The sequence below is a fragment of the Aptenodytes patagonicus genome, chromosome 15 (assembly GCF_965638725.1).
Source record: "Aptenodytes patagonicus chromosome 15, bAptPat1.pri.cur, whole genome shotgun sequence".
NCBI classification, from domain to species: domain Eukaryota; kingdom Metazoa; phylum Chordata; class Aves; order Sphenisciformes; family Spheniscidae; genus Aptenodytes; species Aptenodytes patagonicus.
In genome coordinates this window covers 14952164-14964967 of record NC_134963.1, presented here as the reverse complement: position 1 = coordinate 14964967, position 12804 = coordinate 14952164, and positions in this window count along the sequence as shown.

The following is a 12804-nucleotide window of genomic DNA, read 5'->3' as shown; positions in this document are numbered from 1 at the left end:
GTATTAGGGAGTACCTCTCTGCTTTTGGAGCCTAAGATGGTGTCTCAGTGTGGCTTTTGGGTGAGCTTCAGAGGGCAGTGGGAGAAGAACTTGGCTTCTTCTAACTTGGTTTCTTCTAACCCTACTAATTCTCAGTGTGGGCTAAAACCTGCCACAATCTGCAGGATGTGTGAGCTGGGCCACAACGGGTCACTTCCAATATCCCACACCACCTTATGATGGTGCCACATGGCCTGTATCAAGCACACTCAGCCTTTAATCCTTCCTGGGAGGCCCTGCCACACAGTCAGCCAAACACACTGCTTCATCCTGTTCCTCAACCTGTCTTGTGACAAACGATACAGATGAGTCAGCTACAAGCTCTGTGCAATGACACTAATTTAGTTCTATCTCTGTCGTCGTGTGTTGCACGAGACGGGTGCCCTGAGCCACAGCCTCAAGGTTGGGTGCTCTGCAATCTGACCAGGGTAATTACCATTATGGTTAAGCAGCTGTTTCCTTTGTAAGTCCATAATTTTGAGGGTTCATTACATGGATATAAAAGTCCTCTCCAGGCAGAGATTTGGCAGACAAAGCCCAGCCAGGGAGCTGTTTAATCATTTGTTAGTTTGTTTATTTTTGCATCTGTTGGGCAATTCTTTTGGTATTTTGTATACAAGGCAGTAAAAGATACAACTGCAGTCATTTTCAGTTGCTTACCATTAAGGTATTAATTGATCTTTATTTTGCTATTCGTCACTTATGATTTATTTGAAGAAATAAATGTATATTACTATATTAAAAGTGTTTACTATGCCGTATTGAAATAGCAGCTTTTTCTGACACTTCACTGATTTCCTTGTTTAATCAGTGTGCTTCGTTTTACTTAATTCCTACAAACTCTGCTGCTCTGCGATTGCTTATTGCTGGTTCTGTTTTACACTAGGGTACTCTGTAGAGTAGTAGACAAAGACGGTGTTCACTGCACAGCTTTGCTGCTATTTTTATTCTTTCCTCAGCTTTTTTTGACAGAACTGAAAATCTGGAACCAAGCTGCGTAAATCTCTATCTTTTTGGTGATTTAAATTGAGAAGAACTTTTAAGGTAGTGGAATTACAGTAATTCCATCCCAGTGCAACTAGTAACAGAGTTTGTGCCTATTGAGGAATTATTTTTTAGGAAATGCTGTTGAATATAACATCTGTAAATTTGATCTCTGAAGGGAACTGTGTCCTCAGGCTTTCTAAAATTCCACAACATCCCTTATTTCTACTGTTTAAATCACACCTGAGCTAATTTAAAAGCAAGATGCGCTGATACCCATAGCAACCAATGCCAAATAAAACTGTCTTCCTTTGTAGGATTTTGCTTAGGGCACAAGACTGAATAGCTGGCCTTGTTGTAAGGATTATGCTGCAGGTGACTGAATGGAGCCATTCTTCAGCGGATAGTTGGGTACTAGTGAATCTTGGTGCTGGCAAGATGTTGAGCTTATAAATGCTACACCTGTGTTTTTTTCCTCTTAAGAAGCCTTGACAGTATCTGATGACTTAAATCTGAGTTGTCATCTGGCCAGTTTTCATCTTGCATTGAAAAATATTTTAATGAACTCCTTCACAGAGGGGAAAGGACCTGTGAGTATGTTTTCGTCTCACACTTCTAGTTCATTTTAGCACTCTAACAGTTCTGTCTGTGCACTGAGCAGGTCACAGAATCAGGAGATATATATTGCATTAACTGTGCCACCCTCTAACTAGGAGTGTCATCTTTTGTGAGCCTGGACAACGTCATAAGGAAAGATTGTACTTTCTGTCCAAGTGCTAGGTGCTGAGAAGAGGAAAAGTTAGTAATTCTTGTACATCGTTGCCCTCACTGCCTTTAGAGGGGAACAGTGTGACCAGACTTGTGTGACCAGAAGATAGCGTGCGAAGGAGTGCAGAGCTGTGGGTATGCGTGCCTCAGCCTTCTGTGTGCCGTCAGACCTCTTCAGCTGTGTCTGGTCCTCCTCTGCTAACACCTCGTGAAAATTGGCTGTTACATGGGAGAGCAAAGCTTGTGTTTTTAGAACAGACAGACCAAAATTCTGTTATTGCTATCATGACAAATACAGTGTTAACCAGGAAGTTCGTAAGGACTTACCAATCCATTTGTTTTATGTAAAAATGTCTCATCAAAAGCTTTCTATCCTTTTCTTCCCAAGAAAATTGCTTTTTGCTGAAATGAAAATGCTAAAAGAAAAAGTCAGTTTTGGTTTTAAGAATATTAATTTCTGGGGGAAAAAATGGTAGCCAGACGTTTCCATTTTGATTTAACTAGAAACGTAAACCTTTAGAATATTTGGGGTTTTTTTTCTTAAAATTTTTACATGATACAATTTTTTTTTAACTTACTCTGAATAAAAAACAAACAGAAAAGAATAAGTCCTTGTAAAAGAAAAAACCTCAGATGAATGGATAATGTGCAGTTGACAGAGGATTGAATTGGGAGCCTGGTGAGAAAGCTACCTTTTCTGTGGGGAATGGAGGAGAAGAGGACTGTCATTTCTGAAGGTATCAGAAATGCAGGTTTTTATTCTCTTCTGTGTTCTGCCTCTCATTCTCATTTTTGTGTGTGTATTAAGTGGCTCTTGCTGAGCTCTGCATTGAGATGTGTCATTGTGATAAATCACTTTTACTGGAGATTATATTTTTCCTCCAAATGAAGCTGCCAGCAAGACACATTTTAACAGTTGCAAGTGACTGCAACATTTTCTGTCACCTTTTCTTCCCCTCCCCCCTCCCCCCCCCCCCAATACTATTCAATAAATTCTGACTAAATTCTGTTGAGGACCATGTTTTCTAATGGGAGGGAAAAAATAACAGAGGTGGCAATTAACAGCTGTCAGCACTAGTCAAGGATTTTTATACATGTAAGTAAATCTATTTTTCTCCTGCCTTGCTTATACTTGAGGAGTCCTAGCCTGCTTATAGTATTATCCAATGAAGCTCTCCAAGATCTCTGTGAAACAGGGAACCATACAAAAGTTAAATGAGATGCCCAGGATCAAATATCAGATCCGTAGCATGGCTGTAAAGAATCATCATCAGGCGTTTGCTCTCACTGTGTGAACCCACATCATCAAGTTCAAGCACCTGATGTCAAGGTCATACAGTGTCTTCAGTAAATTTACTAACTTCTTTTAGCAAACAGTTGTGCCATTTTGTCATCATTCCAGAATTGGAAAGCTGTTAGAGAACCTTATCTGTCTGATGGTTAGGGAACCTTTTCCTAATTTCTCTCTAAATCTATTCCTGACTGGTTCCCACTTATCTGTTGTTATGCTGATGTTGTCACTGTTCTTACCCCCTAAAAAAAAATCAAAATTAATATAGGAAATAGCATATCATATTTGTAGGAAGAAAGGAGTAAAATAACTTCACTACAATAAAAATCAATTCTAGATTTTTGTTATTTTTAAAGTGCTAGCAGCTGGGAGACAGGGTATCTGGAAAATGTTGACCATAACATTTTCTTGAAAAGTCTTATCAGGGTCATTAAAAGCACTACTAAATTTGTTTTGGTTTTGACAAATTGTTAATTGGTTTTGACGTTTTTGAGAAAATAATTTGATGAACTTCAGAGGTGCCAGTTTAAATGCAGTCTGAGTCACAAATACTAGGTTTTACGCTCTGAGAGCTTTTTGGTGTGCCTGACAGTCACTTGGTATGTTAGAGTTTTATTCCCCAGGAAATAGCTGGTCGAATCCCAGCTGGAACCTTAAGGCTAATCAAAGACGTGGGAATTCATTCTTCATAGATATGTAAAGTAAATCATCATCTCCTTGCAAAGGTGGCCAGTTACTCAAGTATAAGATGAAGTCACTCGGTTGGTGGAATGAATGGTGTTACTGCTCAGGCTACGCAAGCAATATGGGCAAATGGGACAAGTTTTCCAGTCTCCCCAGCTGGTCCCTCTCTCTCAGGACTTCTCTGCTTGTTGGTCTGCTTTGGTTTCTTTGCTCTAAAATTTCTGAACTCCCATTTTTTTTTTCCCTCTCCATTTTTTCCTTTCAGATGAATTCCACATCATTTTGCTCTTGAATTCCATTTCTAGAAAGTGGTTGTGAGTGAAAAATCTGTGATCTCATATTCCTATGTGAAAGTCAAACAGTTTCAGAGTTTATTTAGTACTTCATTGTATACTCCCTTCCTTTTAAACTTTACATTGCTGCTGGATACTCAACAGCCACCTTGATTTATGATTTTTTTGTGGGTTTTTGTCTTTTTTTCTGGAAAACACCAACATTACAATAGGTCCCATAGAAACTTCTTTTCTGCATGTGACCTGGACAGACATGCCCTTCTATTTTCCTAGTTGAATCTCTCATCTTTCAAAAGTGAATTTCTTTAGAAAAGGAGGTAGAAATAGGCTGGATTTTCAAAGCTAATTTCCAGATGTTAAATGCCAAATCTCAAATGCCAGACCCCTTCTTTTGTCAACATCCTATGAAAGTCAGTCATATCCTAGAAAAATACTGATTATAAGCTTAGCGTCTTTGATAACTACTAAGACAACTGTAGCAAAGATAAGATAGGCACGTTATGTAGTCCCACAATAATGAAGAGTGCAGCTTGGTCATGGAGGAGAGCCCTGTTCCTCTGTGGTTACTTGATAAACACTTTTAATTATCAGCATTGTCATTTGCATAATGGAATTGTACAGCTGGCCACATGCAGTGAGTGGAGTTACCACATGCTCTGTCAGTACTCATGCACAGGAAGAATTGGTGGAAGAATGCTAGCTCTGAGCAGGGGGAAGTAAAAAATTGCGTATCACAAATGTAGGGACTGCCTGCATAGGAGGAAGGGGTTAACTGTGCTAGATTATGGAACTCCTCGGCAGCTTGAGCAGTACTAAGAAAGGCAGCAGTTTGCTGGCCTGTATCAAGAACCACTTTCTGTTGGTTGCAGGAAGCTACTTTAGGGTAAACTGTCTTTTTTGTCATGGTTCAAAGCTGTAAGTCTAGGGAATGGCTTTTTGACAGAGATCCAAGCATCTTAATGTAATGGTCAGCCACACTTTGATATCCTGTGGTTTTGGCTTTGGCTTCTGCTTGACTATAGCATAGATGAGTAGACACTGCATTTCATATTCTCATGTACCAGCGTACACTGAAATAAGAGCAGGCTGTGAGAAAAGATGGATGAGTGCTTTACCTTGAAGGCTATAAACACAGCTGCGTAGATCAGCAGATGGCAGACTACTGCTAGCGATGGGCCACAAACAAGATGAACTGTTCCTCTTCCCCGTACTGTTCCAGATGGGAGGCCTCCAAAGGGAAAATGGAATATGCTCGTTTTGCAGTGGTCTCTCCAATTCTGCCTTCCGTACACTTGGTTTGTGCTTCCCTTCTGGGGGACGCTTTTTCCCTAGTGAGACATGATTCAAGATGAGCACAGCCAGCCTCGTTTATAGTATATACTGGTTTATGACTCTCTTTGACCTTGTAACAGATATAACCCTACTCTTTAAGCTATCACCAATCTTAAATGTAGAATGAGATTTAATAAATACCATAATTTCTGACACTTGATAGAGTTACAAGTGAAGCTTTTGGACTGCAGAGCCATGATCAGTGAATGACATTAATTTTGATGCACTCCTCCTCTCTGAATCTGCTCCATCTGGGGCAGTTGGAGCTTGGCTGCCAGTGCAGTAAGAGTAAACAGGATTGCATCTTTCAGAATGACATGGTATTTGGTGTAAATAAGTTTTGATTTTGTCCCATTGCTGAGGTAGTTAACTCTGTCCATCAGCAAAACCTGTACCTTAGATGGTGCTCTTCTGTGTGAGTGGGCGGTTGTAGAGTACCTGTGCATGGGGCAGCATTGGCAGTTTAGGATGATGGAGTATAAGAGAAATAAATTGATTTTTTGGTTATAAAAATTGACCGTTTACTTGTGTCTTTATGGCATCAGGTATCAAGAGTTTCCCGGCGGGAATCTCTTTCTTAGTGATGTGAAGAAAGAGAAGTGGAGTATTGTCTGTCAGCATGTGCTAACCTCTGCCATCAACAGACCAAGAGTGCTCTGTGAAACACCTCGGTAATATCCTGTTAGTGGTGTGCTAGTAACGTAATGGGTTTCTGGCTGAGGGCTCACAGGTATGAATCATGAACTCTGAGAAAGGATTTGGGAAGTCGGTCATCTCAACAACAAATCCCTTTCCCAAAAAGCTGCTGTTATTTTCCAGATACAACATTTTTATAGAACTATCAGAGCATTCTACAGAAAAATTTTTCCTCTCTTGCACATGAAATATTAGGAATTGGGTTTTGGTTTACATTTTTTCTCCACTTCCCAAGTGCTTAGTAAATGAAACAAGCAGCAGAGGATGAATATACTCATCAATCATCTTTTGTTTGTATATGCTAGTCAAGACGTAAAAATCCTCTTGGAGGGAAAGGGGAAAAGCTCTGGAGGCTTTCCTTTATGTTACTTCAAAAGTGAATACTTCCAGTTAAAGCCCAAACCCCCGTAAAGTAACTTTGTCAACTGGCTGCATGGTGGCATAAAATGAAGAGAGACTGCCAGTCTGGAAGGTTGTCTCTTCCACAGTCAATTAGGTCCATAATTCTGACTTCCCTGCATGGTCTGACCCCAGCAGACGTTCAGTTCAGGGCTCCCTTACAAGCTTCAGAGGGAACGCTAAGCAGCCACTGAGAGTCGTTTAGAGTTTTCGTGTCACATAAGCAATTGCAAACATCCTATTTCTAACCATAGCCAATGAAGGTGCTCTGATGTAAGAATGCTACAGCAGACCACTCAATATATTATTTCCCATAGAAAATTTCCTGCTAATTCTCCCTTGTTAGATAAAACCCTCAGTATTTCAGGGTTTTCTTTTTCTTGAATGATTTCCAAGTTTGACCAACAGTATTTTTGTGTGAACACATCTTCAGGTGACCTCTTGGAGCCACAACCTCACAAATACTGAGGAGGACTCTGTAATGTGAATTTACATGTTATGTAGAATCTTCACTGTTTTGACACAAAGATAACACCTATATGATAGCCCTTAGAACAGGACGCTAAATGTGTGGTTTCAACGCAAAATGCAGTATTGAGGAAAATAGTTGTTGGGAATGACTGCATCTTGCAGTGAAACAAAAATAATAATTGAGCATTCTAGGGTTCACTGTTGAGATTATCATCTTAAATTTATTAATGACCTGGAAAAAATGGATCATAAGCTTTCAAAATTTGTGGATAAAAGCTATGGAGCTTGTAATGTCCATGCAAAGATAAGTAAATCACTGGGACAATCATTATTACAGTAGATGAAATTTCATTTGGCTACGTGTCAAGTACTATATGCAGGCAAAAATAATCTAGGCATTTTCTATGTAGTATGCTGATGGACTTCAAGCTTCCCATATCCTCTAAGGAAATAGTTAGCAGGCCATGTAAATATTTAATTAAAAAATACGTCTACCCAATGAGCAGAAATTGTAACAAAACAGTTAGGAAACCTAGGAGCACTGTACGTGGGACAGCGTGAAAGAGAGCAGGTGGATACTCTATTGCCACATCAAGTGTTCATTTTCATCTTCTGTGACCTATGGTTTCCCATAAGTCTGGGATTTGTCTCTGTCTTACTCAACCTGTATATTAGAGTATTATTGCTCTGGCTACTATCTTGTCTTTTACATTACCAGTGCTTTTGGCACCTGAATAGCTATAAATGCCACAAAAATGTAAGTTGCAAGTGGGCAAAAGGATGTATCACAACAAATGGAGGTTTGACACGTGCATTTGTGACCTTCAGTTCCTGCCTTGTGTATAAAAAGCATCCATTTATGTACTGACACAGCATCTCACTGCCTCGCTATGTTGATTTCCCAGGTTGACTCGCAGAGCTCAGGGTCTCTTCTTCATATTCAGCATGGCTTATGTGATGCCCAGTGACTAAGGCATAATCTTTATGGGATCACAGAATCTCACTGTCCCAGTGGCATACAGCTGTTGGAGTTATATAGGAAAACAAGCTTTTCCAGGAGCTGGGGAAAAACAGATTTGTTCCTGGTGAGGAGATGACTCTCAACTTTCAGTTTTCTAGAACACAGTAAAAAACTGGTTTGTATTGCTCAATTTGTCATTAGTTGCTCATCCACACTGTCACATCCACACTTGCTTTTCTCTTTTCCCCTTATATGCTGCTGAAACCCTGGCATTTTAGCCTTTTAGGGACATGAGAATTGCACAAGACGCAACCCTAGATCAGTTAACACTGCATTAAATACAAGCTTGCATCATACTAGATGTTCTGTAGACAGTTTGTATAAAACTTCTGGTGAGCACAGACATGTCCTTTCATTTATATAACAACTTCCTTTTTTTCTGTAGTGTTATTCTTAGGTTGCTTTGTCATGGATGATTAAATAAATGTATTTGTATACCAATATCACAAACCACTAAAGCTTCATAACTAGTGATCTACATCTTGTGAATAAGTATTAAGCAAAGCTCTCAAAACTGTAAAAGAGTTTGTGGCTTCCTCATTTCCATTAGTTTGTGCCACCCTGGCTTAAAGCAGTCTGTCTTTTTTAGTAGTATCTCAGATGAGCAGCAAAAACAGGAGCCCCAGGGTAACAGGCACTGAGCTATACTAAAGTTGTAAGCATGGGAAGGGCTCAAATCACCAAACAGCTATGACCTATGCCATCTAGAGAAGCAAACTCTCTCAAATATTGCCAGGCCTCTCTAGCACTTCTTAGTGCTAGTGTTCTTCAAAGAACAGAAGAAATGCACGTTTTTCTATGATCACTTGGAAGATGATCTGTAATGACTACCTTAAGTCACAAAAAGGAACCCGTGAGAAGCGACTGGCATGTGCCTAAAGATATTACTATACCTATTGAGGAGTGGATGGTGGAAAGAAAAGTAAAGGATATGGATGCATTTTAATATTGACTCATCTTGCAAAGATAAAGGTGACATCAGAAGATCAGGAAAGAGTGTGAAACCGGGGCACACATTCTTATCGCTAAACTTGCATTGCAATAAGCATGGCAGTAGTAGTCCTATAAATTCAGGCTCACTATTTGTTATAAACCCATACCTTAGCACTTACAAAGACAATTCTTCAAACAGTGAGATTCAGAAATACTTAGAAAAACTAGCATGCAAGACATGTAAAACCTGCCAGTGTTGCCCAAGCATACTGGACAATATCCCTTCAAAGCATTGAGCTAGCTGATGATGGCGTAACACAGTGCATAACAGCAAGGGTGAGGCGTTCCTAGGGCAAAGGCTGCTCCAAAGGTATATAGCTATTCTTAACAAAAACTGAGCTTGCTTTGCAATGCCCGCAGCTTGACCATTCATTTGCAGGACCCAGAAATATAATATAAAATAGGATTAGTTTTAATTTCTGTAAACAAGCTAACTTTGGAAAGGTAATTGAGGGTCTTGGCTTGAAGTTTTATAGCTGCTCTTCACCTAAAAGCAAATGAGCTACTTATAGCCAGCCAGATCTGGTTTAGGGATCTGGAGAAACCTATAGCTACAGGCTTACTGATTTTGGGGAAAATCCCAAATGAGTTCATAGCTGTAGGTGTTCCTGCTCAGGCCATGGCTGATGGCAGGGGATCATCTGAAAGTTTCCTACCAGCTGGCAGTCTGAAGCTGAAACAGCTCCTCTGTTGAGCAGCCAGCTGACTGCAGCCAGAAAGGAGGGCTCTCTTGCTAGCGTGAGAAGTAGCACGTTGTGGAATGAGATCTGCTCTCATTATCAATTAGCATTTGGGATACTCAGACCATTAGTCCCTGCAAACAGCTGGAGCTTCTAGTTAAAAAGTCTTCCTCCAGAAATCCCTATCCAGCCACTGTGGAAGAATTTATACTGCTTAAGTGTGTTTATTATGAACCTGAGGCTTAGCTTACTAAGCAATCTCCCCCTCCCCTGTTCACCCAGCAGGCAAGCACATAGTTTCCCCATACGGAATCTTACACCAGTTAATCCAGTGTCCCGGGTTATTTTATGCTGCTTGAGTGCTCTTAGCTTTACTGAACGTGTCTATACCATTTTAAGTGTCTGCATAGTACGGAGGCTAAATTCCAAAAGCTATTTTGCTGTGCCTGCTGCAAATGCTTGGATATGTTCCAAGTCCTAGTCTGGCATTTAAAAGGGATTTTCCAGGATGTTACAATTCACCCAGCGCTATAACTGTGCCAATCCAAAAGCTTTGCTGCCTTCAAAGATACACTACTGCATGTAGTAGAAGTGTGTTCCAAGGCACACAAAGCATTAAAAAGACCAGCTCAGCCAATGGCTTTATTGGCATAGACATTAAACTATCCAGAAATGCTTTCTTTAAGCCACTTTCAGGCTGTGTGAACTATTCGAAGTTTCAGTGCTGCTGTGTGTATAGAAGTTTATGTGACAAAGCATGTTCTTGTGTCTGCTCCTGCATGCATGTGGCCTGCCTGGAGAATTTTACACAAAGGAGGAATGTCCACTTCCTTTTTTCCCCAGTAAGTCACAGCATCCAAACTCAAACATACAGATCCTCCCTACAATCTCAATGCTTCCATGGAAGAGAGGGGCACAGACAATGTGGCATTACAGGGAGCAGAGCTCTTTGAGCAAAGAGTGAGTCTGTTTAGTATAAAAAAGGAAAAGTGGGGTGTCCATTGCGGCAGTGGCATGACATTGTTAAAAACTAAATTACTAAATGTTTAAAAAAAGGGTGAGGGGGAGAAAATATATTTAGCAATTAATAATTTAAGTAGTCCTGCCCTAGACTGAGTGCTTTACTGTGTCTAATTTGAACTGAACCATTTGTACTGAACAGATTGACCCTATCTACATATAGTACAAAACTCTGCCAAAAGTGAAGTAAAATAGTTACCTTTGAAAAGCTTAAACAAAACAAACCAGAGTAATTCTGCAAAATGGCACATATATTTTAAACTGCATTGTTGCAGCCACTGCAAATTTAACATTGTTCAGATGAAGTTGCCTTTTACTGATTCTCAAGGTCCCAATGCTGGCACTTTGTTACGAATCTAAACTACAAGCCTTTCTGGAAAGACATGCTTTAGCCAAGCACAAGTTACTGGGATCAAATATATAAGGTAAGTGGCTGAAACATAACTGTCTGATTTTAAAAGTTCAGCTAAAGCTACTTAAAGGTATATACCGGCCTTAAACTCCATGAATTTTGGTGAGACTGAATGTTTTAAACATGAGAGGCTATGTATATAAGTACCTGCGTGAATACAGTTTCCAGCTTGACAGTCGGGGGGTGAGTTTGCCTGGCTAGCTGAGTGGTTACCTAAACTGAAGGTTCGGGTCCCAGCTACTACAGTTATTTGGGAATGCTGAAGGTGGCTGCAGAGACCAAACCTCATGCTCCGTTTAGATGGCACAGCTCTGGCTTACAGGAGGCTGCAGTCCATCCTGAGCTCATTTGCTGTTGCGTTACTGGTTATATAATGTTAAGCTACAAGTGTTCCATGTCCTAATAAGAACAGCAACATGGAGAACAGTAGTTTGTCAGGACAGACGAGCCAGTTCTCTAGGATATAATTAAGTGCTGACAAGCTCAGACATAAGACACATTTAATAAATTAGTTATAGTACCTGAGTAAGAAGGGTGAACTCTGCCGCAAAGGCAATTATACAGAATTTCAGCCTTGGGACCGCTTCCACGCATTCATGTGTGTTGGGAAATCACATATAAATTCTGTGTGTCTTTAGCAAAACTGAGAAATTATTAACATAATATTAACATAAACAGATATAAATTTTTAAGTCCAAATGAAATCTAGGAAGATTGTTGCAATAGCACCTGTTTTTGACAGGGTTGTCAGTCTTCTGGCTTTAGAAGCAAAGCAGCAAGTATGAAAATGCTCTTAATCTGCTCCTATATAAAACAACTGGACTTTTAATTACTGATGTTTAAAAAACTCAGCAATCTGCTATTAAAAAACTACCAGACCTGGGTTTCACAAGATTGCTTCTTCAGAGGTGATAAACATTCTGGCTGTATTCAAGTGGTTTTCAAGCCCTGCAATCACCACAGGAGCTATTTTAAAAGTTATATTTGCTTGTTTCCCATTTTTCCATTTGCTTTTATTTTAATTCTTTCTTTGTTTTTCATCCCTTCTGGCCACATTCAACTTACCTTTAGCATATCTGTGTGTTTATGTTGGAGGATAATTTTACTCATACAAGCAAGACAAGTTATTGGATTTTTATATCTTCTGTTTTAAAACCCATTTCATTGAGGGTGGAGAGGAGTGGGAAGGGCCCTAAAAGAGCTGCTGACCCTTAAAGAAGAGTTATCATTTCACTAGCAATAACCCGCAACTTGTGTCCTGACAGGAATTGCCTGCTATGCTTCAAATAATGAGGAACATTGTTTTATTTGCTTTCATATAAGCTGCTGAACAGCTAAGATACCAAATAATATATTTTTTCTTGTTATACAAGGTCTGGAGCTATTTCCCCTATTGGCTTGCACTGTAGTTTAGCTCGGCTTATTGACGTTAAAGTAAGGAAGCTATGTAAAAGGTAGAGGATCAAAAGACCTGAAAGAACGAGAACAGAAGATATGTCAAGAATAGCAGTATTTCTTGTTTGATGGTGTCACTGAAATGCACCAATGTCTGGGGGAAAGAAGGTGACAGTGGAACTAGCATGCTATGAGTATTATCCACGGGCAGAATCTTAACCAAGAATCTGGGGCAAATGGCTATTCAACATTAAATGTACTGTTGGATCATCAGTATCAGAGCAGATGGGGCTTTACCTTTTCAAATCTCAGGCAAATAATATATA